This window comes from Piliocolobus tephrosceles, chromosome 1, assembly GCF_002776525.5.
Source record: "Piliocolobus tephrosceles isolate RC106 chromosome 1, ASM277652v3, whole genome shotgun sequence".
NCBI lineage: Eukaryota > Metazoa > Chordata > Mammalia > Primates > Cercopithecidae > Piliocolobus > Piliocolobus tephrosceles.
In genome coordinates, this window is record NC_045434.1 from 22,755,292 (window position 1) to 22,762,028 (window position 6,737).

The following is a 6,737-nucleotide window of genomic DNA, read 5'->3' on the forward strand; positions in this document are numbered from 1 at the left end:
AATAATAATAATAATAATAATAATAATAATAATAATAATAATGTTGTTGTTGCTTTGGGGTTTTGTGTTGTAGAGACAGGGTCTCTGTTGCCCAGGCTAGGTCTCAAACTCTGAGGCTCAAAGCAGTCCTCCTGCTTCAGCCTCCCAACTTGTTGGGATTACAGGCATGAGCCACCATGCCCAGCCAATACTGTGCTTCATTTATTTTTATTTATTTATTTAGTTAGTTAGTTATTTTATTTTTGAGATGGAATCTCACTCTGTCGCCCAGGCTGGAGTGCAGTGGCACAATTTTAGTTAACTGCAATCTCCGCCTCCCGGGTTCAAGCAATTTTCCTGCCTTAGCCTCCTGAGTAGCTGGGTTTACAGGCATGCACCGCCACGCCCAGCTAATTTTTGTATTTTTAGTAGAGGCAGGGTTTCAACTTTTTGGCCAGACTGGTCTTGATCTCCTGACCTCAGGTGATTCACCCACCTCGGTCTCCCAAAGTGCTTGGATTACAGGCATGAGCCACCATGCCCGGCCCAATACTGTTGTTTAAATACACAGTACTAAGCTAGGTATTGTAAAAGAGTGTAAGAGAATTATAAATCCCTGCTTACCCTCAGGTTTGAAACAATATGAACTTTACCTTTCAATTTTAGTCCCACTACATGTAAGCTACCTTATTTTTAGCAAGTTATTTAATTTATCTGAGCCTCATTGTTTTAAATCTGTAAAGTATAAATACAAATATCTACCTTCAAGAACTACTCTGAGGTTTGTATAGGGTTGAGAACAAAGTTCTGGAGTCAGACTACCTGTCTTCAAATCCTGGCTTCTCCATTTAACTAGATGTGCAATTTCAGGCACATTTTTCACTATACCATGCCTTGGTTTTTCTGGAGTGTAAAATGTCATAATAGTATGTAAATTTAAAGGATTTTATTTTTAAAAAAGTATGTAAGGAAAGTGTTTAGAAGGTCCATGGTCTGTCTGTTCTTGTTACATGGCCAGTAACACATTACTGTTACGTTCTTTTTATTGGCTATATTCAACCACTGAGCACATAATACTTGAACTAATTTTCTTATTTTATTCATTTTCCCTGTGCTCATTTCTTCAGTAGCTTCAGTTACCATTTATCTGCTGATAATGCATAAAATCTTATCTGAGCCCAAGTTCTTCCCAGTTTCAGGCCTAGTAGTTAGCCACCCACTGAAAATTTCCATTTGGATATACCAAAATCAATGCATTGTGTTCTTTTCCCCAAACTCCAATATTCCCTTGTTCTCTTAATGAGTAGCACCACCATCTAACTGGTTTTCAAGCCAAAAATAAGGGAACTATCCTCAGTAACTCCCTCTTTATCTCACATGTTTACTTTGGAAGTTTCATAGATTTCCCCCTTTTCATATCTTTTTTTCACATCTTTCAGTCCCCTCTAGTACACCTCAATTCAGTTCATCATTATCTCCACTTGTATTACAGCTTTCTAACTGGTCTCCAGTTGTATACCCAATTCTGTCCCCTTCAGGCCATTCTTCTCATTTAGGCAGTAGTGATCTTTGTCAAATACAAAGATGACTGAGTGTGGAAGATTGGGAAGAAGGAGTTAGGGGCAGCTCCCAGACTTTTTTCTTGGATACCTGAACAAATTCATATCAGAGAAAACAGGAAAGGAATCAGGTTTTTATGAGAAGATTTCTTTCCTACTGGGCTAGTGGGACTAGATGAAGACCTTCAGAAACCCTGGGCACTGAGAAGATCATGAGGTCTCTTCCCAAATATAATTAAAATACTAAGGTGAAATATATTTTTAATTATTATTTTTGAAATCTTATTTTTTCTAAATGTTTTCCCTCTGAGTCCATGTGTGTATGCCCTAAATACATGTTTCATCTGCTGGTTGGATAATCCTGTACTGTTGTTTTTTTTTTTTTAAGAGACAGGGTCTCGCTGTGTCATCCAGTCTGGAATGCAATGACTGGATCGTAGCTCACTATGACCTTGAACTCCCAGGCTAAAGCAGTCCTCAAGCAATCCTTCCACCTCAGCCTCCTGAGTAGCTAGGAGTAGCTGATTAACTAGTGTGTGCAACCACGCCCAGCTAATTTGTGTATGTGTGTGCATGTGTGTGCACGTGCATAGAGCTATGGGTCTCACTATGTTGCTCAGGCTAGTCTTGAACTCCTGGCCTCAAGCAGTCTTCCTGCCTTGACCTCAAAGCAGTGGGTTTATAGGTGTGAGCCACTGCTCCTGGCTGAGCACTGTTTCTTTAGGCAGAGACTGTGTTCATTGTTGCATCTTCAGCTTTTGGAACATGGTCAAGGACAGAGAAGTTGCACAATTTGTATTTATTGAATGAATGAATGAAACCTTTGGGAGAGAAGACAGTGGGTTGGAGAAATATCTTGAAAGAATTGGAAATTTTAGGTAGACCTTGAAGAAAAGGTGAAATTCAATTAGGACACAAGCAGTGATTAAAAGCATTGAGTTGGGAACAAAGTGGTAGGATGTGGGAGTTAGTGTGTAGTAAAAACAACTAAAATGTAGAAAGAGATTATATATTTGATAGAAATAGGATTGACTGAAGTGAATCCAGGTTGTATCTGTAAGAGGTCCATGGTTGCACTTTATTTTTTTTTGTTTTTGAGACAGGGTCTCACTCTGTTATCTAGGCTGGAGTACAGTGGCATGATCTCAGCTCACTACAGCCTCCGCCTCCCAGGTTCAATTGATTCTCCTGCCTCAGCCTCCCATGCGGGGATTACAGGCCTGCACCACCACACCTGGCTAATTTTCGTATTTTTAGTAGAGACGGGGTTTCACCATGTTGGCCAGGCTGGTCTTGAACTCCTGACCTCAAGTGATCCACCCACCTCGGCCTTCCAGAGTGCTGGGATTACAGGCCTGAGCCACTGTGCCCAGCCAACTTTATTTATTTTTGAGAAGGGGTCTTGTTCTGTCGCCTAGGCTGGAGTGCAGTGGTGCAATCATGGCACGCTGCAGCCTTGACCTCCCACCTCAGTCTCCTGAGTAGCTGGGACTACAGGTGTGCACCACCACACCTGGCTAATTTTTGTATTTTTTGTAGAGATGGTGTTTAGCCACCTTACCCAAGCTGGTCTCAAACTCCTGGCCTCAAGTTATCCACCCATCTAGGCCTCCTACAGTGCTGGGATTACAGGGATGAGACACCACGCCCAGACTAATGGTTGAACTTCAGGAGAGCCATACATCTTCTCCTGATAATGCATGCAAAACTTCATGTGTGCGTTTTTTTCTGAGTTGAAGTTTTGTAGTATTCATCCAATTCTCAAAGGTGTTTATAAACCAATAAAGGTTAAGAATCATTTATGTTGTGCATTTGAAAGACTAATAGAAAGGCTTAAGCTTAATGCTGTAGCAAATTAGTCTTCAAAAATTTTCTACCACAGCACTCATTAGGAACAGAAGAGAGGGAATGAGACCCTAAGATTTAGAGATGAAGTCTGAAACTTAGGACTTTATATTTATCCTAACATCCTATGTAAATGTTACTATTATGGGACTGTTATTAATGCTTCCTTATAAAAAGATATTCCGCCTCATCAGTGATCAGGGAACCATATTTGGGACCAGTCTGTTCAACTGGCAAAAATTAAAGAGGCCATCATATTGGAAAGGGAGAGGTAAAATGATTTGTTTACAGACGATATGATGTTTTATGTACAAAACTCTAGAGATTCCACCCATAAAACCCTGTTAGAACTAAAAAACAAAGTTGCAGTATGCAAAATCAGCACACAAAATTTAGTTGCATTTCGATGTAAAATTTAAAAAGGAAATCTTAAAAATTCCATTTACAATAACATCAAAACTAAAATACTTATGAATAAATTTAACCAAAGAGGCAAAAAACTTGTATACTGAAAACTACAAATGTTGCTGAAAGAAATTAAAGATACACAAATAAGTGGAATGATGCACTGTGTTCATAGATTTAAACACTTAATCTTAAAATGTTAATACCACTCAAAGTGATCTACAGATTCATTATGTAATCCCTGTCAAACTCCCAGTGACGTTTTTTCAGAAATAGAAAAATTCATCCTAAAATTTATATGAAAACTCAAAGTACCCCAAATAGCCAAAACAATTTTGCAAGAGAACAGAGCTGAAGGTCTCACACTTCTTGATTTCAAAATTTAACTATAAAGCTACAGTAATCAAAACACTGTAATTGGAGGGGTGTGGTGGCTTACGCCTGTAATGCCAGCACTTTGGGAGGCTGAGGTGGGCAGATCACGAGGTCAGGAAATCAAGACCATCCTGACTAACGTGGTGAAACCCCGTCTCTACTGAAAATACAAAAAAAAAAAAAAAAAAAATAGCTGGGCGTGGTTGTGGGCACCTGTAGTCCCAGCTATTTGGGAGGCTGAGGCAGGAGAATGGCATGAACCTGGGAGGCAGAGCTTGCAGTGAGCTGAGATGACACCACTGCACTCCAGCCTGGGCAACAGAGTGAGACTCCATCTCAAAAAAAAACAAAAAACAAAAAAAAAAAAAAAAAAGAAAAAAACCACTGTAGTCCTGGCGTAAAGACAGACATATAAAATAAAGAACCCAGAAATAAACCCTCACATATATGATCAATTGATTTTTGACAAGGCTGTCAAGACCAGTCAATCAATGGAGAAAGGATATCCAGTGTTCCCCATTTTTACATGTGGAAATCCAGTTTTCCCAATACCATTTATTGAAAAGATAATCTAAATGATAAATCTAAATATCTAAAAAATAAATAATCTAAAAGATATATGATCTAAAAATATCCAGTTTTTTTGGCCGCGTGCAGTGGCTCACACCTGTAATCCTAACACTTTGGGAGGCTGAGATGGGTAGATCACTTGAGGTCAGGAGTTCAAGACCAGACTGGCCAACATGGTGAAACCCCATCTCTACTATAAATGCAAAAATTAGGGGCCGGGCGCGGTGGCTCAAGCCTGTAATCCCAGCACTTTGGGAGGCCGAGACGGGCGGATCACGAGGTTAGGAGATCGAGACCATCCTGGCTAATATGGCGAAACCCCGTCTCTAATAGAAAATAAAAAAAAAAAAAACCTAGCCGTGCGACACGAGGCGGGCGCCTGTAGTCCCAGCTACTCGGGAGGCTGAGACAGGAGAATGGCGTGAACCCGGGAGGCGGAGCTTGCAGTGAGCTGAGATCCGGCCACTGCACTCCAGTCTGGGTGGCAGAGCAAGACTCCATCTCAAAAAAAAAAAAAAAAAAAAATGCAAAAATTAGCTGGGTGTGGTAGCGGGCACCAGTAATCCCAGCTACTCAAGAGGCAGAGGCTCGAGAATCGCTTGAATCCAGGAGGTGGAGGTTGCAGTGAGCCAAGATCATGCCATTGCACTCCAATCTGGGTGACAGAGCGAGACTCTGATTCAAAAAAAAAAAAAGATATCCAGTTTCCCAGCACCATTTATCTTTTCAATAAATGGTGAATTTTGCACGTGGATAATCCAGTTTTCCCAAGATTTATCTTTAAGATAGCCACAGGCAAAATTAACTCAAAATGGATCAAAGACTTAAATGGAAGTGCTAAAACTCTTAGATGAAAACGGGAAAACCTTCATGACATTGGATTTGGCAATGATTTATTGAATATAACACCAAAAGCAAAGGCAACAAAAATAAATTGGACTTTATCAAAGTGAAATTTTTTTTTTTTTTTTTTTTTTTTTTTTTTTTTTTTTTTTTTTTTTTTGAGACGGAGTCTCCCTCTGTCGCCCAGGCTGGAGTGCAGTGGCGCGATCTCGGCTCGCTGCAAGCTCCGCCTCCCAAGTTCAGGCTATTCTCCTGCCTCAGCCTCCCGAGTACCTGGGACTGCAGACGCCTGAAACAACGCCCGACTAATTTTTTGTATTTTTAGTAGAGACGGGATTATCACCGTGTTAGCCAGGACGGTCTTGATCTCCTGACCTCGTGATCCGCCCGCCTCGGCCTCCCAAAGTGCTGGGATTACAGTCGTGAGCCACCGTGCCCGGCCTAAAAATTTTTATTCATCAAAGGATACAACAGAGCGAAAAGGCAACTCATGGAATGGGAGAAATATTTACAAAGCATATATCTGGTAAGGGATTAAAATCCATTATAAAAACATTTTAAAATCCTTCAACTTACTAAAAAAAAAAAAAAAAAAAAAATTCAAAAATGGGCAAAGGGCTTAAACAAAGGTTTCTCCAAAGAAGATAAACAAATGGCCGATAAGCCCATGAAAAGATGGTCAACTTAACTAATTAGGGAATTGCAAATCAAACCACTTCACACTCATTAGGATGGCAGTTATTAAAAAAACAAAACAGGGCCGGCTCAGGGGCTCATGCTTGTAATCCCAGCACTTTGGGAGACCGAGGTGGGTGGATCACGAGGTCAGGAGTTCAAGACCAGCCTGACCAATGTGGTGAAACCCTGCCTCTACTAAAAATACAGAAATTATCTGGGTGTGGTGGCATGTGCCTATAATCCTAGCTTCTCAGGAGGCTGAGGCAGGAGAATGGCTTGAACCCCGGAGGCTGAGGTTGCAGTGAGCCAAGATCATGCCACCGCACTCCAGCCTGGGCAACAGACCGAGACTTTGTCTCAGAAAAACAACAACAACAACAAAAATAAGTATTAATGAGGAAGTGAAGAAAGTCAACCCCTTGTGCGTTGCTGGGGTGAATATAAAAATGATAGTCAGGATGGAAAATCAGTATGATTGTTCCT